The sequence below is a fragment of the Oncorhynchus gorbuscha genome, linkage group LG21 (assembly GCF_021184085.1).
Source record: "Oncorhynchus gorbuscha isolate QuinsamMale2020 ecotype Even-year linkage group LG21, OgorEven_v1.0, whole genome shotgun sequence".
Taxonomy (NCBI): Eukaryota; Metazoa; Chordata; class Actinopteri; order Salmoniformes; family Salmonidae; genus Oncorhynchus; species Oncorhynchus gorbuscha.
In genome coordinates, this window is record NC_060193.1 from 13,698,458 (window position 1) to 13,708,346 (window position 9,889).

Consider the following 9,889-nt stretch of genomic DNA (forward strand, 5'->3'; position numbering starts at 1 on the left):
CGTCGCTGGAGGCCCCGGACTGGGGATCGTCGCTGGTGGCTACGGACTGGGGATCGTCGCTGGTGGCTACGGACTGGGGATCGTCGCTGGAGGCTCCGGACTGATAATCATCGCTGGAGGTTCCGGACTGTGGCCCATTGTTGGATGTTCCGGACTGTGGCCCGTCGTTGGAGGTTCCGGACTGTGGCCCGTTGTTTCAAACGGCTGGCGCAAAATTGGCCCAGTGTTGTCCAGGTTAGGGGACGGTTTGGCCAGGGTAGGACGTCATTGTAAATACAAATTTGTTCTTAACTGACTTGCCAAGTTAAATAAATACAAATGAATCCAATGATTTAAAAAAAAATGTGAACATCTATGTATTACATTTCATGCATGATATATTATACGCCCTTGTACTCATTAAGAATTAACAGGTGGATAGGAAAGAAGGTGGAGAAAAGACAGCTCTAACACTGTAAAATGATGGCTGATGTCACGCCTTGGTCTTAGTATTTTGTGTTTTCTTTATTTATTTGGTCAGGCCAGGGTGTGACATGGGTTTATTTTGTGGTGTGTTTTTGTATTGGGGTTTAGTAGGTATTTGGATTGTGGTTGAGTAGGGTTGTCTAGCATAGTCTATGGCTGCCTGAGGCGGTTCTCAATCAGAGTCAGGTGATTCTCGTTGTCTCTGATCGGGAACCATATTTAGGTAGCCTGGGTTTCACTGTGTGTTTGTGGGTGATTGTTCCTGTCTCTGTGTTAGTTGTCACCAGATAGGCTGTATAGGTTTTCCGTTTGTTGTTTTTGTATTGTTCGTGTTTTTTTCTTCAATAAACATGTATGGAAATGACCGCGCTGCATTTTGGTCCGACTCTCCTTCTACAGACGAACGCCGTTATAGAATCACCCACCACAACTGGACCAAGCGGCGTGTCAACAGGCAGCGAAAGCAGAAGCAGCGAAAGGAGGAACGGACATGGGAGGATGAATTGTTCGGAGAAGGACCCTGGGATCAGCCTGGAGAATATCGCCGCCCCAAAGAAGAACTGGAGGAGTCAGACCTGAGCCAACTCTCCCTGTTTATCATGAGGAGCCAAGGAGGAGACCAGAACCAGAGCCGGTGTTAGAGGTGAGCGAAGCAGAGACTGTGAAGGAGTTAATGGGGAAATTAGAGGAGAGAGTAATGAGGGAGTTGCTAGTTTGGTGCTTTAGGTACGATATTCGTCCGACGGGGCGTGTCGGGATTTGATGGCACCTGGGTCACTCGTCCTGAGGTGCGTGTTAGTCGGCTGGTGAAAATTGTGCCAGCCTCACGCACTAGGCCTCCTGTGTGCCTACCTAGCCTTGCACGTCCTGTGCCAGCCCTGCTCTCAGGCTCTCCAGTACATCTTCACGGTCCGGTCCATCCTGTGCCACCTTCACACACCAGTCCTCCGGTGGCAGCTCCCCGCACCAGGCTTCCTGTGCGTGTCCTCGGTCCAGTGCCACCAGTTCCAGCACCACGCACCAGGCCTTCAGTGCGCCTCGCCTGTTCAGCGCAGCCAGAGCCTTTCTCCTCTCCAGTGCTGTCGGATTCTCCCACCTGTTTAGCGCTGCCGGAGCCTCCCGCCTGTTCAGCGCAGCCAGCGCTTTCCTCCTCTCCTGTGCTGCCGGAGTCTCCTGCCTGTTTAGCGCAGCCAGAGCTTTCTTCCTCTCCTGCGCTGCCGGAGTCTCCCGCATGTTCAGCGCTGCCAGAGCCTTCCTCCTCTACAACGCTGCTGGAGTCTCCTGCCTGTTCAGCGCAGCCAGAGCTGCCAGCCTGCATGGAGCAGCCAGAGCTGCCAGCCTGCGTGGAGCAGCCAGAGCTGCCAGCCTGCGTGGAGCAGCCAGGGCTGTCAGTCTGCATTGTGCAGCCAGGGCTGCCAGTCTGCATGGAGCAGCCAGAGCTGCCAGCCTGCGTGGAGCAGCCAGAGCTGCCAGCCTGCATGGAGCAGCCAGGGCTGTCAGTCTGCATTGTGCAGCCAGGGCTGCCAGTCTGCATGGAGCAGCCAGAGCTGTCAGGTCAGTCTGCATGGAGCAGCCAGAGCTGTCAGTCTGCATGGAACAGCCAGATCTGCCAGTCAGCCAGACTCTTCCAGATCTGCCAGTCAGCCAGACTCTTCCAGACCTGCCAGTCAGCCAGACTCTTCCAGACCTGCCAGTCAGCCAGACTCTTCCAGACCTGCCAGTCAGTCAGACTCTTCCAGATCTGCCAGTCAGCCAGACTCTTCCAGACCTGCCAGTCAACCAGACTCTTCCAGATCTGCTAGTCAGCCAGACTCTTCTAGATCCGCCAGTCAGCCAGGATCTGCCGGATCCAACTACCTGCCTGGGCTTCCTCTCAGTACCGGGCTTCCCCTCAGTACCGAGCTTCCCCTCAGTGCCGAGCTTCCCCTCAGTGCCGAGCTTCCCCTCAGTCCCGAGCTTCTCCTCAGTCCCGAGATTCCCCTCAGTCCCGAGCTTCCCCTCAGTCTCGAGCTTCCACCTCAGTCCCGAGCTGCCCCTCAGTCCAGTGGGGTCCTTGGTGAGGGTTATTAGGCCAAGGTCGGCGGCGAGGGTCGCCAATCAAAGGACGCGTTACAGGGGGACTAAGACTTGGTTGGAGTGGGGTCCACGTCCCGAGCCGGAGCCGCCACCGTGGACAGACGCCCACCCGGACCCTCCCCTATGGGTTTAGGTGTGCGGCCGGGAGTGTGAACATAAATGTGAACATCTATGTATTACATTTCATGCATGATATATAATACGCCCTTGTACTCATTAAGAATTAACAGGTGGATAGGAAAGAAGGTGGAGAAATGACAGCTCTAACACTGTAAAATGATGGCTGATGTCACGCCTTGGTCTTAGTATTTTGTGTTTTCTTTATTTATTTGGTCAGGCCAGGGTGTGACATGGGTTTATTTTGTGGTGTGTTTTTGTATTGGGGTTTAGTAGGTATTGGGATTGTGGTTGAGTAGGGTTGTCTAGCATAGTCTATGGCTGCCTGAGGCGGTTCTCAATCAGAGTCAGGTGATTCTCGTTGTCTCTGATCGGGAACCATATTTAGGTAGCCTGGGTTTCACTGTGTGTTTGTGGGTGATTGTTCCTGTCTCTGTGTTAGTTGTCACCAGATAGGCTGTATAGGTTTTCACATTCAGTTTGTTGTTTTTGTATTGTTCGTGTTTTTTCTTCAATAAACATGTATGGAAATGACCGCGCTGCATTTTGGTCCGACTCTCCTTCTACAGACGAACACCGTTACAGCTGATCACATACAGTGCATTCCGAACGTATTCAGACCCCTTGACTTTTTCCACATTTTGTTACATTACAGCCTTATTCTAGCATGGATTGGAAAAATATCCTCATTAATCTACACACGATACCCCATAATGACAAAGCCAAAACAGGTTTTTTGAATTGTTTGCTAATTTATATATTTTTTAAATACAGAAATACCTTATTTACAAAAGTATTCAGTCCCTTTGCTATCAGACTTGAAATTAATCTCAGGTCCAGGTTCCATTGATCATCCTTGAGATGTTTCTACAACGTGATTGGAGTCCACCTCTGGTAAATTCAATTCATTGGACATGATTTGGAAAGGCACACACCTTTGTATATAAGTGCATGTCAGCGTAAAAACAAGGCCATGAGGTCGAAGGAATTGTCCGTAGAACTCCGAGACAGGATTGTGTCGAGGCACAGATTTGGGGAAGGGTACCAAAAAATATCTGCAGCATAGAAGGCCCCAAAGAACGCAGTGGCCTCCATCATTCTTAAATGGAAGAAGACTGGAACAAACAATACTCTTCCTAGAGCTGGCCTTCCAGCAAAACTGAGCAATCGGTGGAGAAGGGCCTTGTTCAGGGAGGTGACCAAGAACCCAATGGTCACTCTGAGATAGCTCCAGAGTTCCTCTGTGGAGATGGGAGCACCTTCCAGAAGGACAACCCTTTCTGCAGCACTCCACCAATCAGGCCTTTATGGTAGAGTGGGCAGATGGAAACCACTCCTCAGTAAAAGGCAAATTACATCCCACTTGGAGTTTGCCAAAAGGCACCTAAAGGACTCTGAACATGGGAAACAAGAATCTCTGGTCTGATGTAAACAAAATTGAAGTCTTTAGCCTGAATGCCGAGCATCATCTCTGGAGAAAACCTGGCAACATTCCTATGGTGAAGCATGGTGGTGGCAGCATCATGCTGTGGGGATGTTGTTCAGCTGCAGGTACTGGGAGATTAGTCAGGATCGAGGGAAAGATGAACGGAGCAAAGTACAGAGAGTTCCTTCATGAAAGCCTGCTCCAGAGCACTCAGGAACTCAGACTGGGGCGAATATTCACCTTCCAACAGGACAACGACCCTAAGCACACAGCCAAGACAACGCAGGAGTGGCTTCAGGACAAGTCTCTGAATGTCCTTGAGTTTCCCAGCCAGAGCCCCGACTTGAACCCGATCTAGCATCTCTGGAGAGAACTAAAAATAACTGTGCAGCGACGCTCCCCAAAGAACCTGACAGAGCCTGAGAGGATCTGCAGAGAAGAATGGGAGAAACACCCCAAAAGCAGATGTGCCAAGCTTGTAGCGTCATACCCAAGAAGACTGGAGGCTGTAATCGCTGCTTCAACAAAGTCCTGAGTAAAGGTTCTGAATACATATGTTTGTCCCGAATGCACTGCATGTGACTTATAAACCTTTGGCTTTTATATACTAACTTTAGATATATTCTGACATATTGTGTGAAGTGTGTCATTTTAGTCTGTTATTAATGTGTGTTAAGGTAAATTATTGATCTGCTAAGATTTATTTGACAATTTAAAAACACAATACAACAACACATGTGGTCACAATGCGATTAAAATCATTAAGGATAACACACAAACGTTTTTTTTAAATGTATTATTGTTATTTTTATTGTGGTCCAAAAAGTATCACTTGTATTTACATTTTGTCCCTCTTGGTTTTTAAATAATTATAATGATTTAAGTACATTCATTAAGAAAATGTAATTACACATTTTTAAAAAAATGCTGGAATTGGTGTTGATCATTGTAATTTAGAAGCTAATTCTAATAAAGGATGACAACTTCACTTGTGATTGTTTTTGTTTCTATATCAACACATACTTTAACGTTAACTCTCACCCAGAACAGCGAGGACAAAGGTGGGTGGGGTTTAGAAGGTCACAGTTTTTAATTCTAATAAAGGATGACTATTTCAATTGTGACCGTTTCTTTTGTTGCTTCTATAGCAATATATACATTAAGGACAGCTCCTACCAGAGCAGTGAGGGTTTAGGTATGTTTGAACATCTTCGTACATATGCAGGAATCATACAAAATACAGTTAAAAAATGTGCAGATGTGGGTGGGGTTAAGGTGACTGTCTATTCTCTGATTGGATAGGTGTGGTTGAATATCACCATGTCTCCACCTATGACAGGAAGAGCTCACTTGTATCTCAACACACTGAACACACCTGAGTTGAATAGGACCAGACAAAACACTTTTTTTCTGCCTACCTGGTTCTGATTACTCACAGGTGAGTCACATCAATGAAGATATTATTATTCTATATATTATAAGATAATGACCATTATGTAAATAACTTTTATTATGTAGCCTTGATTTGACCAAGTCTTGAAGCTTGGAGCTGATAACTTTTAAGCAATTTTATTCATTGCACAATTATATCACCTCCTTGAACATGATATAATAAATCATATATTCTTTGTGCAATCCAATCCTCTGAAACAGATGTGGTATAGAAATATGTATATACTCATTCTTGAAAGATACATTAGACTGTTTGTATTTCCTGCACCTGCTCAGCAGCATTTCATTGTCGGTAACATGTAAAAAAAAATATATATAATAATAATAATTAACACAAGAATAGAATAATTATTGAGCAATTTCATAGGGCGTGATCCAAACACCTGAGTCACTGTAGGAGAAAACTAGGGACAAGTACATTCCCGTCATGTGACAATGAGCAACTGGTTTGTTTTGTTTTTCTGAGGTTAGAGATTGTGTGCTACCAAACCCGTTTATGGTTTGACACTAACCTCGTTGAGAAGCAGGCTTCCCTAAACAGGCGTGACAACAACGTGATTTTGGAGGCAACATGAGACTATGATGACACAAATGTCAGCTGCAGCTTTTCTGTCATGTTTTGTCATTTATTATCTTGTCTTGTCCCTGTGCTTCCCATTCTATTCGTTTCCCTCTGCTGGTCTTATTAGGTTCTTTCCCTCTTTCTATCCCTCTCTCTCCCCCTCCCTCTCTCACTCTCTCGCTCTCTCTTCTCTCTATCGTTCCGTTCCTGCTCCCAGCTGTTCCTATTCCCCTAATCATCATTTAGTCTTCCCACACCTGTTCCCGATCCTTTACCCTGATTAGATTCCCTATTTCTCTCCTTGTTATTCGTTTCTGCCCTGTCGGTTCCTTGTCTAGAATTCACCGTGTTGTGTTTGTGTATCGCCCTGTCGTGTCGTGTTTTCCTCAGATGCTGCGTGGTGAGCAGGTGTCTGAGTCTGTTTGGTTCAAGTGCCTTCCCGAGGCAACCTGCTGTTCACCTGCTGTTCAAGATCGAGTCACCAGTTTGTCCTCGTCATTTCGAGTGAAAGTTGTGTTTTTTGATTGTATTTACTTTACTGGATTAAAGACTCTGTTTTCGCCAAGTCGCTTTTGGGTCCTCTTTCACCTGCATGACAGAAGGAACCGACCAAGGAATGGACCCAGCGACTTCAGACGCTCGTTACACTGCCGTCAAGATCCAAGGAGCCATGCTCGGCAGACACGAGCAGGAATTGTCTGCTGCTCGCCATGCCGTGGAGAACCTGGCCGCTCAGGTTTCCGACCTCTCTGGACAGTTCCAGAGTCTTCGTCTCGTGCCACCTGTTACTTCCTGGCCTGCCGAGCCTCCAGAACCTAGGGTTAATAACCCACCTTGCTACTCCGGGCAGCCCACTGAGTGCCGCTCCTTTCTCACGCAGTGTGAGATTGTGTTCTCTCTCCAACCCAACACATTCTCTAGAGAGAGAGCTCGGGTTGCTTACGTCATTTCACTCCTTACTGGCCGGGCTCGAGAATGGGGCACAGCTATCTGGGAGGCAAGGGCTGATTGCTCTAACAAGTACCAGAACTTTAAAGAGGAGATGATTCGGGTTTTTGACCGTTCAGTTTTTGGTAGGGAGGCTTCTAGGGCCCTGGCTTCCCTATGCCAAGGTGAACGGTCCATAACGGATTATTCTATTGAGTTTCGCACTCTTGCTGCCTCTAGTGAGTGGAACGAGCCGGCGCTGCTCGCTCGTTTTCTGGAGGGACTCCACGCAGTGGTTAAGGATGAGATTCTCTCCCGGGAGGTTCCTTTAGATGTGGACTCTTTGATTGCTCTCGCCATCCGCATAGAACGACGGGTAGATCTTCGTCACCGGGCTCGTGGAAGAGAGCTCGCATCAACGGTGTTTCCCTGCTCCGCATCGCTACCATCTCCCTCCTCTGGCTCAGAGACTGAGCCCATGCAGCTGGGAGGGATTCGCATCTCGACTAAGGAGAGGGAACGGAGGATCACCAACCGCCTGTGCCTCTATTGCGGAGTTGCTGGACATTTTGTTAATTCATGTCCAGTAAAGCCAGAGCTCATCTGTAAGCGGAGGGCTACAGGTGAGCGCAACTACTCAAGTCTCTCCATCAAAATCCTGTACTACTTTGTCGGTCCATCTACGCTGGACCGGTTCGGGTGCTACATGTAGTGCCTTGATAGACTCTGGGGCTGAGGGTTGTTTCATGGACGAAGCATGGGTTCGGAAACATGACATTCCTTTTAGAGAGTTAGAGAAGCCTACGCCCATGTTCGCCTTAGATGGTAGTCATCTTCCCAGTATCAGATTTGAGACACTACCTTTAACCCTCACAGTATCTGGTAACCACAGTGAGACTATTTCTTTTTTGATTTTTCGTTCACCGTTTACACCTGTTGTTTTGGGTCATCCCTGGCTAGTATGTCATAATCCTTCTATTAATTGGTCTAGTAATTCTATCCTATCCTGGAACGTTTCTTGTCATGTGAAGTGTTTAATGTCTGCCATCCCTCCCGTTTCTTCTGTCCCTACTTCTCAGGAGGAACCTGGCGATTTGACAGGAGTGCCGGAGGAATATCATGATCTGCGCACGGTCTTCAGTCGGTCCCGAGCCAACTCCCTTCCCCTCACCGGTCGTATGATTGTAGTATTGATCTCCTTCCGGGGACCACTCCTCCTCGGGGTAGACTATACTCTCTGTCGGCTCCCGAACGTAAGGCTCTCGAGGATTATTTGTCTGTGTCTCTTGACGCCGGTACCATAGTGCCTTCTTCCTCTCCGGCCGGGGCGGGGTTCTTTTTGTTAAGAAGAAGGACGGTACTCTGCGCCCCTGCGTGGATTATCGAGGGCTGAATGACATAACGGTTAAGAATCGTTATCCGCTTCCCCTTATGTCATCAGCCTTCGAGATTCTGCAGGGAGCCAGGTGCTTTACTAAGTTGGACCTTCGTAACGCTTACCATCTCGTGCGCATCAGAGAGGGGGACGAGTGGAAAACGGCGTTTAACACTCCGTTAGGGCATTTTGAGTACCGGGTTCTGCCGTTTGGTCTCGCCAATGCGCCAGCTGTTTTTCAGGCATTAGTTAATGATGTTCTGAGAGACATGCTGAACATCTTTGTTTTTGTCTATCTTGACGATATCCTGATTTTTTCTCCGTCACTCGAGATTCATGTTCAGCACGTTCGACGTGTTCTACAGCGCCTTTTAGAGAATTGTCTCTACGTAAAGGCTGAGAAGTGCTCTTTTCATGTCTCCTCCGTTACTTTTCTCGGTTCCGTTATTTCCGCTGAAGGCATTCAGATGGATTCCGCTAAGGTCCAAGCTGTCAGTGATTGGCCCGTTCCAAGGTCACGTGTCGAGTTGCAGCGCTTTTTAGGTTTCGCTAATTTCTATCGGCGTTTCATTCGTAATTTCGGTCAAGTTGCTGCCCCTCTCACAGCTCTTACTTCTGTCAAGACGTGTTTTAAGTGGTCCGGTTCCGCCCAGGGAGCTTTTGATCTTCTAAAAGAACGTTTTACGTCCGCTCCTATCCTCGTTACTCCTGACGTCACTAGACAATTCATTGTCGAGGTTGACGCTTCAGAGGTAGGCGTGGGAGCCATTCTATCCCAGCGCTTCCAGTCTGACGATAAGGTTCATCCTTGCGCTTATTTTTCTCATCGCCTGTCGCCATCTGAGCGCAACTATGATGTGGGTAACCGTGAACTGCTCGCCATCCGCTTAGCCCTAGGCGAATGGCGACAGTGGTTGGAGGGGGCGACCGTTCCTTTTGTCGTTTGGACAGACCATAAGAACCTTGAGTACATCCGTTCTGCCAAACGACTTAATGCCCGTCAAGCTCGTTGGGCGTTGTTTTTCGCTCGTTTCGAGTTTGTGATTTCTTACCGTCCGGGTAGCAAGAACACCAAGCCTGATGCCTTATCCCGTCTGTTTAGTTCTTCTGTGGCTTCTACTGATCCCGAGGGATTCTTCCTTATGGGCGTGTTGTCGGGTTAACAGTCTGGGGAATTGAAAGACAGGTTAAGCAAGCACTCACGCACACTGCGTCGCCGCGCGCTTGTCCTAGTAACCTCCTTTTCGTTCCTGTTTCCACTCGTCTGGCTGTTCTTCAGTGGGCTCACTCTGCCAAGTTAGCTGGTCATCCCGGTGTTCGAGGCACTCTTGCGTCTATTCGCCAGCGCTTTTGGTGGCCGACTCAGGAGCGTGACACGCGCCGTTTCGTGGCTGCTTGTTCGGACTGCGCGCAGACTAAGTCGGGTAACTCTCCTCCTGCCGGTCGTCTCAGACCGCTCCCCATTCCTTCTCGACCATGGTCTCACATC